Genomic DNA, 15,850 nt, shown 5'->3' with positions numbered 1-15,850 from the left:
AGAACAGATTCGGCTCTTCCCAGCCTGCACCATTAACTTGTGCAATCGTGCACATGTAAAGCAACTGCACTTTTTGTGATGCAATGATAAAATACAGCAAAGTGGGGGGTTGGGTGTTGTTGTTTTTTGAATTTTCACTAGAGAGGTTTTCTTTAAAATAGACAGGTAGAGAAAGTGTGTGTAAAATTATGCAGTCATCCCAATTCTGTGCAAAGATTAACTCTGTCACCTTTATCAATTTTTTTTGCAAATTAGAACAATTTGATGATTTTCTTGATTTGCCCTTCTTTATGGTCCAGCTCTCACTTGCATACATCACTACTGGGAAAACCATAGCTTTAACTATATGGACCTTTGTTGGCAAGGTGATGTCTCTGCTTCCGACCTGAGGGGCTCATCTTCCAGTGTCATAACTTTTATATGCCTGTTGTCTTTGTCCATGGAGTTTTCTTGGCAGGGATACTGGAGTGGCTTGCCGGTTCCTGCTCCAGGTGGATCACGTTTGGTCAAAATTCTCCACTATGACCTGTCCATCTTGGGTGGCCCTGCATGGCATAGCTCATAGCTTCTCTGAGTTATTCAAGCCCCTTCGCCACAGCAAGACAGTGATCCATGAAGGGGACCAGCAGAATATCCAAATTAATATTATTCCTTTGCTGCTGAATCAAGTGCAGTGAGGAAGTCACATAGGAAGTGGAGCTGTGGAAGGGAACCAATGGCCCGCCTGATGTTTTTGGACTCCCATCTGCCTCAGTCAGCATGGGCAACGATGAGGAATGCAGCCTAGACACATCTGGAGGACACAGACTCTTCCAAGACCTCTTGACATACAGACCCCTTCAGAAATCAACAAGTTCCGTCCGATTTTGCTCTGCTTGTTTCTAGTTGTTGCAGATCCTTGGCATTATCTTGCCTCTCGCTCATGGTAACCTTCAGCAGTGCAGAGCTGTGGTTAACACATTGTCCATCACCAAATGTTTACTCCCCAAGTGACAGCATGCCCATCTGGATTGCATGCAGTGTTTGATCTGAAGCGCCAGACGCAGCTCACTTTGGACCAGCAGTTCAAAAGCAGGACATGAAATCTTAAATGCTCTTCTGATACCCCCAGCCTGCCTTCGGTAGCTCCTGCTTGAGAGAAACAAACCTTCTGTCTTCATAGCTGCGTCTCTACATGGCCATTGTCATACCCATTGTGACAATAAACAGTAGGGTGTCAGACGAGAACCTGGGACACCAGGGTTCAAATCCCCATTCAGCCATCATCATCATCATCATCATCATCATCATCATCATCATCATAATTTATACCCTGCCCTCCCTGGCCAGAGCTGGGCTCAGGGTGGCTAACACCAGTAAAATTACAATAAAAACATAATGGGGGGGAACCAATTTAAAATACAGTGGCACCTCACGTTACATACGCTTCAGGTTACATACGCTTCAGGTTACAGACTCCGCTAACCCAGAAATAGTACCTCAGGTTAAGAACTTTGCTTCAGGATGAAAACAGAAATTGTGCTCCGGTGGCGCGGCGGCAGCGGGAGGCCCCATTAGCTAAAGTGGTGCTTCAGGTTAAGAACAGTTCCAGGTTAAGAACGGACCTCTGGAACGAATTAAGTACTTAACCCGAGGTACCACTGTACAAGCTAAAATGCAGTTTAAAATGCAGCCTCATTTTAAAAGCAGCCCATAGATCAAAACCATAAGGGGAGGGAAACATAAGGGTCAGACTGAGTCCAAACCAAAGGCCAGGCAGAACAGCTCTGTCTTTCAGGCCCTGCGGAAAGATGTCGAGTCCTGCAGGGCCCTAGTCTCTTGTGAGAGAGCATTCCACCAAGTCAGGGCCAGTACTGAAAAGGCCCCGGCCCTAGTTGAGACCAATCTAACCACCTTGCGACTTGGGACCTCCAAAGGTCATAAACTCACTGGATGGCCAGGGGTCATAGTCACTATCTCTCAGACTAACCTACCTCACAGGGTTGTTGCGAGGATAAAATGATGACACGGAGAGCCACACATGCCACCTTGAGCTCTGGAAAGAGTGGTATTATATATAATAATATAGTAATACATTAACAGGCAAGCTCCTGTCCTTGTTTTCATCCCAGGCTTCAAGCTGCAGCTCACATATCCCACTTACAGAGTAACTCCCTGTTTCTTCAAATACATGAAATGAAATGAAAATAGAAATAACTGGGTGCAGGCTGACTTGCATGGTGCATAATTAATACAATAAGGCATGTTAAATGCAGCTAACAGGTTGGAAATGAGAGTAATGTTCTCTCAGAACATTAATTTAGTGATTGCCAAGGGAATGGAGCTTCAATTGCAGAAAGCGTGTATGTTCCTGAAGCCTTGAGATATGTGCTAGTCTACAGTCGTGTTTCCCAAGTTTTGATACTTGCGGTAGACCTTGTAAGAGTTAGACTTCTGTGTGGAAATTGGAGACATGTTTGGCGCTTGCTTTTGAAGTTGTGTGCTTTTAAACTACATAAGAATAGGGATAGGGGGAAATTATAAACAGGTCACATTTAAAGGCAAATCTACCTAATCACACTTTCTAAAAGACCGCAGCCATCCTTTCAAATTCACACTTTTCGGAACTTTGCAATGAAGTTCTAATATGAGAGAATTCCTCAATGCCAATACCCAAGCTTGGAACAAGTACTCTTTGGTGAGAGAACCCCAGCTGAGATTTATATGCCCATTAAAGTGAGTTTCAAATGTCCCCTTTAAAAGTTTCCCCCCAAAGTTTCCCCCTTCCCTCAGCATAGGAAAAAGATCACACATCTGGTAAGTTAAAAAATGTTTTACTTACAAACTCTCCAAAGGTCAGATTCATGTGCTTCAGAAAGTTGCACAGGCAGTAAAACTTAGCTTAGTTACAAAGTGACAAAAGTTCCTAAATTATTGTTATAGGAATTCAAGAATGGCTGATGAGTTGGAGTAACTACAGTGGTGCCTCGCAAGACGAAATTAATTCATTCCGCGAATTTTTTCGTCTAGCGAATTTTTCGTCTTGCGAAGCACGGTTTCCCATAGGAATGCATTGAAAATCAATTAATGCGTTCCTATGGTCAAAAAAAGTCCAAACAAAGCCAAATTTGGTACAACAAGAGTTTATTAAGTGCTCTTTAAAGTCACACATACTGTAAAGAGCATTTCAAAATTCAAACCCAGAATTTTTTAAAAAAACAGCAGAGTGGCCCAATGGTCACAGAAAATCATAAAAATGCAGAAAAAAACCACACAAGCTTCCAGATTCTTGCAAACCCCTTCCCAACACCAAGTCCTTGAATTCCAAACACCCCAACCCAAAATCCAACCCCCCCCCCAAGTTTTAAAAGCTTAACTTACCAAATGGCTGCAAAAGAAGTTTTGGAAAAGCTTCAAAAATCACCAAAGTCTTTAAAAACCTCAAAAAAAGGCTACTATGTACACTGCGTTCTATGAGTTGCTCCTCGAAGTGAAGTCACAACTGTATTAACGGTGTTAAGAAAAAGGAAACAAACTTGCAAGACGTTTTCGTCTTGCGAAGCAGCTCAAAAACGGAAAACGCTTTCGTCTAGCGAGTTTTCCATCTTGCGAGGCATTCGTCTTGCGGGGCACCACTGTATCTCAAACCTCTTCACATGCTGAGCTTCTCAGGTAGACTGAGGAGGAATGAATTGGCTTGATTACCTATTTCCTCCCAAGGCAAGGGGACATGACCTAGGCTAAAGCTGGCAAGATAAACCCTATGGTATGAACCCCTTCATGCATTCATTAGACTTAAGGACTTTGGTTAGGGTTACCCCACGTTTACGGAAAGTATGCATTTAAATGCAGTGTTTGTGAAAATAACATCTAAAATGCATGATGTAAGGGATAATTGCTGGCAAAAATGTATGTGTGTATCAGAACAAATTGCATACAAGATGAATGGGTCTATTAGGAGATCTTTGCACTAAAATGCTGATGAATAGTCATGAGAACTTTTTAAATTAAAAAAAATGGAAACTGATGCAGAAATATTCAGAGGAGTAGTTTGATAAGGGCACTGAGGGTTGTTGAGAGACACACAAAGCCCCATTCTCTTCAAAAAGCTGCAATTCCCAAAATTCCCTGGCAAGAGAGATTGATGGTTAAACCCACTCTGGAAATTATAGTTCTGTGATGTGAATAGGGGTCTCCAACAACTCTCAGCACCCTTAACAAATGACGGTTCCCAGGATTCTTTGGGGAAGCCATGTAGTATCATACTGCTTTAAATATACAGTGGTACCTTGGGTTACAGACGCTTCAGGTTACAGACGCCTCAGGTTACAGACTCCGCTAACCCAGAAATAGTACCTTGGGTTAAGAACTTTGATTCAGGATGAGAACAGGTGCAGTGGGAGCCCCATTAGCTAAAGTGGTACCTCAGGTTAAGAACAGTTTCAGGTTAAGAACAGACCTCCGGAACGAATTAAGTTCTTAACCCAAGGTACCACTGTATAGTGCAGCTAGGACCACGTTTGCTCATCCCTATGTAAGAGTACGAACCCTGATTCAGAACGCTACTCTTCTGATTTGCTTTTGGAGGAGGAGGAGTAGAGAAGCCCTGAGGAAGAGCTATTGCTGAGCACTAATATGCATGTAGCGCATGACATACACAGAGCTTGTATCATGTTTAGAGTTGACATTTTGCAGGTAACCATGCACTTTTCATAAACGCAAATGACTGTACTTATCTAAAGGAGAGGTCTTTAATTTTCTTTCTGGACTCTAGAGATTTGCACATAGGAGATCTATCACGCACACACACACACACACACACACAAATTAAAAAATTGCAAGTGAGTTCTGTGTTGTTGTTTTTTACCTTGTGTATACCCTTCATTTTGAAAGGTCAGCATTTCACTTCAGTTCAGATGCAGCCAGCAATTAGGGAAAATGTCTTGCACACACACAAAGTATGTTAACCCCTTAACAGTGGCTGTCTGAGACAAAAGTTGCAAGGATTACTAAATTTCAGAACTGGGGGTGGCCAAATATCTCCATTCTGGTTTCTTGTTTTTCCAATGTTAAGTTCAGTTCTCCATGTTTCCACCTCAGTTTGAGATTCCCCCTCCCCCAACATCCTTTTTTTTGTATTTGGTGATATTTAATAGCTGGTATGCAGGAGTTTTTAACTGATTGCATTTGATAGTTGACATGCAATGGCGTTAGGTACAGGCAACGACCCATTTGTGTGGGGGTTACGTTCCAGAGCCCCACGCATGTTGGTGGAGCATCCATAAGCCCGCTCTGCCCTATTATGTCCCGTTCTGCCCCCTTTTCTGGCCACCTCCTGGTCACTATGATTAATGTGTGTGTGGTCATGCATCAATCAGTCATTGCCTCTATAAGACTGTCATTGTATTTAATATTGTTTGTGAACAGCCCAGAAACCCAGAAACCTTATTATTCAGTAAATAAAATAATTAGTATGACACTGTATTTAACCATAGGCCCGGAATAGTATTTTGCATTTAACAATTTCCAGAGAGATAGCCATGAGGACAGTTCATGCATCTAAACAAGTGGGCTCTAAACTGCGAAAGCTTATGTCAAAATAACTCTCTTAGTCTTTTAAGATGCCACAAGCCTTTTTATTATTTTTACAATTGTCAGTATTTGATAGCTGGCTCTTTGCAGTGCAACCCTATGTGTGTTTACTCAGGAGTTTGGTATTCTGCGGATATTTTGACCTCTGAAAATGCATGGTGCATACTTTATCTGTGAATATGGTGCTGCATATGATAGTCCTTTTAGACCTTACAACAAAGTGGTACCAAACACTATTTTTTAAAAAAGAAGAAAAGAAGAAGAAACAGTAACAAAAAAGCATCTTCTCTCTCATGCTAACAAATTGTCTTTTGGTTTTATGGGGGGAAAGAGAATTATTTTTTTAAAAAAACAAACAAACTGGCAGGCCTCACTTAAGATCTGAGATTGAGACAAACCTTTCTTAAGGCAGAAGAATCCCTTCATTAGGACAAGGGTTAGGACTTTTATCACAGGCACTGAGTGAGGCAAACTTGCCTTTGTAGCCTCTAGGGCCTCAATGGAGCAGGTGTGCCTTTGCCACAGACAAAGGCATCTCTCTACAATGGCTATCATTGTCTGCCTTCAATATTCCTCCCAAAACCTGGGTGTTTTTTAACAGATGAGGATGCTTAACAAAAACTCTGCTCTCTCACTGAAGTGGATTCCAGGCGGCAGAAGGGGAGGAGTTTATTTAAGACACACAGACAGACATCAAACACGTGGGGGGGGCACTTTACATCTGCTATTTCAAATGGGAGTAACTGGCAAACGGTGAATAAATTTCATCTGAATAGGAACATGGTGCAGGGCTGGTTTCCCCCAAAAAGATGTCCACTTTTATTGGATTTTCAAAATGCAAGCGCAGAATTTTTTAAAATAAAAAATAAAAATACAACTGTCATTAAAATAAAGAACAGGAGATATGACTTGATCGTACCAGGTTGATTTATGAGGGCTAAGGAGCTTTGATTTTAAAATACAGTGGTACCTCAGGTTAAGAACTTTACCTCAGGATGAGAACAGAAATCGTGCAGTGGCAGCGGGAGGCCCCATTAGCTAAAGCAGTACCTCAGGTTAAGAACAGTTTCTTAAGGCAGAAGAATCCCTTAATTAGGACAAGGGTTAGGACGTTTATCACAGAACGGACCTCTGGAATGAATTAAGTTCGTAACCAGAGGTACCACTGTATATCAGTTTCCTTGTGGTACTGTAACTATATATTTAAGCTGCAAAAGGGGTTCAGAAGGGGGGCTGTATATGTGTGCATATGCGTAGGCCCATGCAGCTGGGAGACACTTTGTCTATGAAATGATTATTAAACAAAGCTGTAAACCTAAGTGAAACTCCCAAGCAATCCATAGCTGGCTCATACCTCTGGTCTTTTAGCTGACACTGACAGCTCCCGAATGGGAGGAAAGGATATCTTCTGTTGCACATGCTTCCACCAAGTACCAAGTGGTACAATGAAAATAAATGTTCATTGCAAGTATTTTTGTGGGGGGAGATTTGCCCCTAATCAAGTGGATAAGGAACATTCGTGGAGTTGGCACTATGAAACTGTAAATATTCCCTGTGCACGCTCTCTCTCTTTCTCTCTCTCTCTCTCCACTCACCCAAAAAGCTTGGATTTGCTTTGATCAGACAGATCACACAAACCTCAGCTTGGGAGAACTAATTAGTGGCCAGATTGCTGGACCTGGTCTGTAGAAACTGAGTTGATCCTTGGGCCAATTCCAATCCCTCCACCAAGCCTACCTCACAAGGTGGCTGAGGGGATGAAAGGGGGGGGGAACTATGGGATTTGCTTCCACAAGAGGCAGCGAGGGCAGCCAACTTGGATGGCTAAAGGAGGATTAGATGAATCCATGAAGGATAAGGCTCTGTTCTACCTACCTTGTCAAAGACAAATGTTGCATCTGGCTGCCTGAAGGGACAATGGAGCGTGCCTCCGGGGGTGAAGTCAAACCACTGCATTAGCAGCACCAAAGTGACGTCTCTGGGGCGCAAGCCTGGGCAGTCAGCATGGAAGTCCTGGGCTTCCCAGATGACAAGACCCCCCTCCACACACTTTGGGGTCCAAAGCAAACCAAAGCAAAGCAATAATAATAATAATAATAATAATAATAATAATAATAATAATAATAATAATAATTTATTTATACCCCGCCCATCTGGCTGAGTTTCCCCAGCCACTCTGGGCAGCTCCCAATCGATTGTTAAAAACAATACAGCATTAAATATTAAAAACTTTCCTAAACAGGGCTGCCTTCAGATGTCTTTTAAAGATAAGATAGCTACTTATTTCCTTCACATCTGAAGGGAGGGCATTCCACAGGGCAGGTGCCACTACCGAGAAGGCCCTCTGCCTGGTTCCCTGTAACCTCACTTCTCACAATGAGGGAACCACCAGAAGGCCCTCGGCGCTGGACCTCAGTGTCCAGGCTGAACGATGGGGGTGGAGACGCTCCTTCAGGTATACAGGACCGAGGCCATTTAGGGCTTTCAAGGTCAGCACCAACACTTTGAATTGTGCTCGGAAACGTACTGGGAGCCAACGAAGATCTCTCAGGACCGGTGTTATGTGGTCCCAGTGGCCACTCCTAGTCACCAGTCTAGCTGCCATATTCTGGATTAATTGCAGTTTCCGGGTCACCTTTAAAGGTAGCCCTACGTAGAGTGCATTGCAGTAGTCCAAGTGGGAGATAACTAGAGCATCCACCACTCTGGCAAGACAGTCTGCAAGCAGGTAGGGTCTCAGCCTGCGTGCCAGATGGAGCTGGTATACAGCCGCCCTGGACACGGAATTAACTTGTGCCTCCATGGACAGCTGTGCATGTTTGGCATCAGCCAAATATGTTTGGCATCAGCCTATCTTTGCTCTGGCCTCTTCATACCTCTTTGGGTTCTGGGAGACCAGAGAGGAGGGAAGCTGGTCACTGCAAGAGGGCGAGACAGCCTGGCAACTCTTCTCTGCCTCTTGGTCATTGTCCTCTACTTCTGCTGCTGATTCTGGACCTAAGGCTCTGGTGTCTTGCCTCTTGTTGCAATGCCCTCTTCATTTCTCTGCGCGTGTTGGGAGACCGGGGGTGGGTGGGAGGGGAGCTGGTTGCTGCAGGAGGGGGAGACCTCTTGGCTGCCTTATCCCTGGCCCCCCTACTCTCCAGCCTCTCTTCTGCCTCTGAGCCTGAACTGCTCTCTGCCACAGACTCTCCCAGCTCACTAAGTCCTGTTGCCTCTCCAGTTTCCAACACCACCTCCTCCCAATCTTTCTCCCTCTTCTCACTCATCGTCATCCAACCACCAGTCCCCAGGCTCTGAGTCTTCTTCCCTTGGGTGTTCCCCAGCTGGTGCCCCCCACCATTCCTCTACATCCAGCCTGTCCATGACAACTAGAGGGCTTGACCTAGGCAGCTCCGTAGGTTCTTCAAGCACACCCACATTCCCTTTGTGATGGTTTCCAGTCCTTCTCCTCTTCCAGTAAGGCTCCCTTTAAGCCGACTCCTTCCCTAATCCCTCCAGATGTGCTCCTGCCAGCCTCCTGCTCCAGCCACACCATTTTTAAGCCCCCAGAGTGACAGGTAACAATGTGCCATTCTGTGCAGGTCCTGGATGTCTGGGTTAGGTCACTCATCTCTCTCTCTCTCTCTCTTAATGGTTTTCCAACCAGCCCCAACTTGCACGGTGGTGACACACATCTGCTGACTGGATGGATCGACGCATTAAGCTCCAGGCTGACTGGTGGGCCATGCTTGAAAGACTTCTGGCATGTGCTGGTGCCTGCATTTTTCACCCGTGACTGCCAGCATATGCTCAGCACAATCGAGACAGTGTTAGCATGCGGGTCTCGGGCAGCCTCCTACACATCTGGCACAAGCTGCCCGCCCTCCTTCCAGGTGAATCATCTCTCTCCCCCCCTTCTTTCTCCTTCTTGGAGGGTGGCTCGCAGCCTTGTGGCATCTGCCGAGTGGCAGGAAGTGTCTGGATTCATCAGAGAGCGATTTTTATCTCCGCGTGCTTTCCCAATTTCCTCGTGCTGCATTCCGAGTGACAGGATGGAACCTGCCAGAGGGGAAAGGGGAGATTCTGCAATGATGAATATGCTATATAAGAGAATATCATACAATATACAACGGTCCCCAAACTGTCCCCCCCACCCTGATTGTTTTTGTTTAGTCGTTTAGTCGTGTCCGACTCTTCGTGACCCCATGGACCAGAGCACGCCAGGCACTCCTGTCTTCCACTGTCTCCCGCAGTTTGGTCAGACTCATGTTTGTAGCTTCGAGAACACTGTCCAACCATCTTGTCCTCTGTCATCCCCTTCTCCTTGTGCCCTCCCTCTTTCCCAATATCAGGGTCTTTTCCAGGGAGTCTTCTCTTCTCATGAGGTGGCCAAAGTATTGGAGTCTCAGCTTCAGGATCTGTCCTTCCAGTGAGCACTCAGGGCTGATTTCCTTCAGAATGGATAGGTTTGATCTTCTTGCAGCCCGTGGGACTCTCAAGAGTCTCCTCCAGCACCGTAATTCAAAAGCATCAATTCTTCAGCGATCAGCCTTCTTTATGGTCCAGCTCTCACTTCCATACATCACTACTGGGAAAACCACAGCTTTAACTATACGGACCTTTGTTGGCAAGGTGATGTCTCTGCTTTTTAAGATGCTGTCTAGGTTTGTCATTGCTTTTCCCCCAAGAAGCAGGCGTCTTTTAATTTTGTGACTGCTGTCAATGTCCCGATTAGACCTCTTGAAAACTGTTGAGAGTCTTGGCAGACCACTTTATGATACCCCCATTTTAGCAACTGTACAGTGCTAGATGCTGTTATTCTGTTTTCATTGCACATGGTAGTCTCGAATGTGGGATATAGTGCTTTAGGAACATTAGGCATTATTGTTATTGTTTGTTTGTTTGTTTGGTGCATTCATTTCCCACCTTTTTTCTTCAAGAAGCACAAGGTGACATAGATAGTTCTCCCCCTCCTCATTTAATCCCCATAATAACCCAATGAGAGTGTTAAGCTAGGCTAAGAGGCAGTGACTGGTTCAAGGTCTCCCAATGAATTTTCATATGTAATTTTGTCTAATATGTAAAGCTCTCCCCCCCCCCGTAATAAAATATGTATTTTGAACAAGTCTTCCTCCCAGGTGTGCCAGAGAAGAGGAGGGAATGCAGCCCTTTAAAAACACAAATTGCACTATTCATTTAAAAATCACAATACTTTGGGGGGTTCTTTGAATTTCTAGTCAGCGCTGGGCAATCCCCACTTGTCTACGCAAACATAATTGCTGCACATTTGGAAAAAGTTGCTTGCTTTTCTGTTGTCTGTTCATTTGGACACCTCTCAAGATATCAGAATGAATTTTTGCATGAAATCAAGAAACAGGTTTTTGACTGTGTTTGAATACAACTGGAGGCCACTTTGAATGAAAATGTCAGACTGAGCCTTTCAAAACAGCATCAATTTCAACCATAGGCTGAGAGGAAGTGGTGTATTGGAAGCTCATAGAATCACAGCTCCTGTTTGTTTGTTTTTGTTGTTTGTTTGTTTGTTTGTTTTAAGAGCAGGAGCAATGAAGCCATCTGTCCAGGGCACTAGTGTGCCGGGCAGACCTTCCCTACTCTAGCAAGCAGATGAGGTGATAACGAGGCTTTCAAGTGTTTGTAACAGATAAGCATAGAGGAAGTTGGATAAAGAAGAACATAATGAAAGCAGAGATGAGAAGCATCTTTCCTTTCCTTTTGATGGGATTCCTACTGCATGCTGGCAATTGAGATGGTAATGCATCTTAAGGGAATCATTTACATTTCTAATTGAAAGCTTAATGTTGCATCTCAGATAGCTGAAGACTTCTGGTTAGGGTTCAGCGCATTTTACAAATTGAATGTAGGCAATCAGAAGTCAGAACTGCTGAATTCAGTGGTGCTTACTGCAAGGAAAGCTATGGATCGCACTCATGCTTATCCTAAGACACTGGGAATTATGCGGTATACTGCTGCCGTCTGGTTTGTGTGCAAATTAATGCATCAAATACAGCTTCCTGTGTTTTTGGACTTTCCTGGGGTATGGATCTGGGGGTAGTTATGATGAGCTCCTGCACTTCAAAATTTGCCACTGCAACACTGATCAAGAGGAGATGAGCATATATTATATTAGGGGCTCCCAATATGTGGTCTAACATACTGGTGAATTTTCTGGAAGACTTTTAAAAAATAAGCATAATAATGTGGAGGCCTGAACTTGAAATTGGAAAAATCAGAAACATGTGAGAAACTGAAATTGACAGATCTTCCCATTCCTACTTGGAGTTGCTCTGTAATAAGTACAATCAGATCCATTATGAGATGAAGCACTCTATTAAATTTAAATAACACTATATTTTATTAAAGGAAATTATTGCTGTGAGTGAGTGAGTGAGTGAGTGAGTGAGTGGCTGGAGCTGTCCAGAGTGGCTGGGGAAATCTAGCCAGATGGGCAGGGTATAAATAAATTACTACTACTACTACCACTACTACTACTACTACTACTACTACTACTACTACTACTATATTTCTCAATTGCAGCTGCTCCAGGAGCCAGCACAGGGTTGTGTGATGTAAAGGAGCACAAGGCACAGGAATTGCAGAAAAGGTTTCAGCACTCAATGTGTTAACAGTGGTTTCTCAGTGTGCGAATTTTAATTTTTAAGAACGTTGGTGTTATCAATACTCAATTGTGCCTCTATTTGCGTAGTGGGAAAGATGAGAAGGTTGCCTATACTGAATCAGACCACTGGTCCACGTGGCTCAGTATTGTCTACACTGGCTGGCAGCAACTGTCCAGGGAACTTTCCTAGCTGTACTTGGAGATGGCAGGGATTGAACCTGACACTTTCCGCATGCAAAGCAGATACTCTACCACTGAGCTACAACCACCTCTCCCAAGGGGCTTACGCCTCACTACTGAGTGACCAAAAGCATCCAATTGGCTGCTGTCAGAGACGGAATCCTGATGGTCTGAGCAATGAAGGCAATGCTTACGCTCTTATCTCCTGGTTTGGTGGGACGCAGGTGGCGCTGTGGTCTAAACCACTGAGCCTCTTGGGCTTGTTGATCGAAAGATCGGCGGTTCGAATCCCCGTGATGGGGTGAGCTCCCATTCCTCTGTCCCAGCTCCTGCCAACCTAGCAGTTCAAAAGCACACCAGTGCAAGTAGATAAATAGGTACCGCTGTGGCGGGAAGGTAAACAGCATTTCCGTGTGCTCTGGCTCCCATCACAGTGTCCCATTGTGCCAGAAGCGGTTTAGTCCTGCTGGCCGCATGACACGGAAAGCTGTCTGTGGGGAAACACCGGCTTCCTCGGCCTGAAAGCGAGATGAGCGCTGCAACCCCATATTCGCCTTTGTCTGGACATAACCGTCCAGGGGCCCTTTACCTTTTTCTTTTCTGTTTTACCTTTCTCCTGGTGATATCTGGAGCCTTTTTTGGAAGAACACATAGGGTGTGCATGTGTTTGTGTGTGTGAGAGAGAAAGGAGGGTGGGGAATGCAAATCGAAGCAGTTTGGTTCATGGCAACCCTCCTTCATTACAGAGTTGCTGATAGGAGTTGTCATTTCAACAGCTGTGAAGCCCACAGCTCAGAGCTCCGCCACCTGGAAAGATTGGGTCCAGCAACTTGTACAGAGGCGGCGAAGGGAGAGTTGCAGGCAGCTGTCCCATACAACAATTAGCATTTTGTCAAGACTAAACAGCGCAGTCAGGCAGACTAATGGTACATTGTGATGAGCTGGAAGAGAAGACTGTGTGACATACACTCCTTGCCCAAACGTGCCCCACTGTCCCACCCAGATTGATATAACCAAGGTGTTTTGTTTTTTAAAAAAATTGTTTTAAAGAACTCACACACTTTGAATGCCGCATGAGCTAAAGCACATTTAAAGCCTTAAGCACAAACAGAGATCAACACTGTATTTCTCTCTGGGTGTGTATTCACCATACATTTAAAGCATATGAAAATAACCCCACAAACTGCAGTTTGTGAAGGGTGCCGGGAATTGTAGGTATGTGGGGTTTATACGACAGCTCCCAGGTTTCTTTGGGGAACAACATGTGATTTAAATGTACCTTGGTTCTCAAACTTAATCCATTCCGAGAGTCCGTTTGACTCCTGAAACCATTCAAAAACCAAAGCACGGCTTCTGACTGGCTGCAGGAGCCAGTTGGACATTCGGCTTCTGAAAAACATTCGCAAACCAGAACATTTATTTCTAAGTTTGTGGCATTCGGGAGCTGATTTGTTCAGCAACTAAGCTGTTTGGGAACCAAGGTACCACTGTATTCAACGAGCGTTTCCTCAGAGTTTGCGTAATAATCTACCAGGACATTCCTGATCGGCAGTCTTCTCACCCCTGGTTTAAGGCATAAAAATAATTCAACAGGGTGTTCTTGCCTTGCTTTGTGTAAGTGAGGAGCCGGGGACCTCATGCGTGGGGTCTGAATGTGGCCCTCCATACCTCTTGATCTGGCCCCCAGGACTCTTCCAGGCCACACCCACTTCCCAAGGTCCCACTGGAATGCACTGCTTAAATTGAGCTATTTTGACATTTTGATGTTTCCTGTCCTAGGCTCCTTTGGGAGGATGAGATAGAAATTTAATCAATCAGTGTCCTGCCCATTAGATATGTGAAAAGGGTATTGTATAATGTTAGAAGAAGAGTAGAAGAAGAGTTTGGATTTGATATCCCGCTTTATCACCACCCTAAGGAGTCTCAAAGAGACTCACATTCTCCTTTCCCTTCCTCCCCCACAACAAACACTCTGTGAGGTGAGTGGGGCTGAGAGACTTCAGAGAAGTGTGACTATCCCAAGGTCACCCAGCAGCTGCATGTGTAGGAGCAGGGAATCAAACCCAGTTCACCAGATTACGAGTCCACCACTCTTAACCACTACACCACCCTGGCTCTCAGTTAGGGTATAGTATTAATGGTGCTGATCCCCATATGGGACAGCTGCATATTCCTTCATTGTAGAGGGTTGGGTTAGATAATCCTCTGTTTCCCTTCCAACACTACAATTCTGTGAATCTGAAAAAAATGATTAAACCCAGCCACAGATTCCAGAACATTTAGTTGGTTGATCGTCTTTTTAACCAGTGAATCTCTTTTGATTGATCAGTTATGTTTCAGTAAATCTGCATGTGGTTGAAACTTTGATATACGTAGTATCAAAGGAAGTGTGTGATAACTTGCAAGCTAATTTAAAAAGGCTCCACTCCTTGTTGGAAGGAAAGATTGTGTTTCAAAATCAAAATAGCCTGCAGCCTTGCTACATGAGCTGCTGTTTTTGGCTCCTGTTCTGATCTGGGGTATTATAACAGTTCTTAGCTGCTTGAAGTCACCGGTTCAAGTCTTGACTTTCTGCTATGAACTCATTAGGTTCCCTCAGGCAAGTCCCTACTCAGCTTCAGTCCCGTCCCTCATCTTACAGTATTTGGCTAATTATGCTTATCTACCTTATAGGGCTATTGTAGAGATATCTGAGATAGTGCTCAGAAAATGCTGGGTTGTTGTTGTTTTTTAAAAATACAAAGCCAAAATGACTTGAATTCTATGGCCTGCAAAATAAACATTGACCCCATTAAGTGACTCTCCAACAATTAATCAACTGGAGGTTTGGTTGATTAATCTATTGATTTAAACTAGCTAAAGCTTGCAGCCTTAGTGTACATGGATGAAGTGCTATGGGCCCACCTGGTGTTAGGCTCATTTCCAGCACATTTCTTGACATAAACAGATTGATACAACACATGGGGCTCCCAACAAAAAGACTTGTTTATTCAGTATTAATCCTGATTAGTTTGCATAAAGCTTATGCAGTGGTTAAGACTATGCCTGGTATTTATTTGGCATTTGTACTGAACTGTATACAGGGTGGTTATATGACAATAAGTGTTCATCCAGCATTGGTTCTGATATGCTTGCAGGGTGTATACATGCCTTCTCATTAATAATAATAATAATAATAATAATAATAATAATAATAATTTTATTTATATCCCGCCCTCCCCAGCCGAAGCCGGGCTCAGGGCGGCTAACAACAATAAAATAGTACAACATTCTAAAATCATTTCATTATAAAATTAATTCAAATCAAATTGATTCCTTCATTTCACATTTTTCAATGCATTTCCACGTCATTTTGCAAACAGCAAGCTGCCTGGTTTTTTCTTTTTTATTACAGACAAAACATTAAAACAAACAAACTGATATAAAACAAGCAAAACGTTCTTAAGATCATGTCAAGAGGAAGAAAAAAGACATGCATTC

The 15,850-nt window shown here is 44.0% G+C and overlaps 1 long non-coding RNA gene across 1 annotated transcript in view; it reads right to left on the bottom strand.

Moving 5' to 3' along the window:
- The window catches only part of LOC309518592, a 128,935-nt gene extending 119,746 nt beyond the window's left edge, over window positions 1-9,189 (bottom strand). Inside the window, exon 1 of the long non-coding RNA XR_014213533.1 lies at window positions 8,957-9,189. This is a non-coding gene — a long non-coding RNA (uncharacterized lncRNA). The remainder of the gene's footprint in view (window positions 1-8,956) is intronic.
- Window positions 9,190-15,850: the final 6,661 nt, after the last annotated feature.

The sequence above is a fragment of the Podarcis vaucheri genome (assembly GCF_965113315.1).
Source record: "Podarcis vaucheri genome assembly, chromosome: 14".
Lineage (NCBI taxonomy): Eukaryota > Metazoa > Chordata > Lepidosauria > Squamata > Lacertidae > Podarcis > Podarcis vaucheri.
The sequence above is the reverse complement of the archived record's forward strand: the minus strand, read 5'-3'. Positions and strand labels throughout refer to the sequence as shown.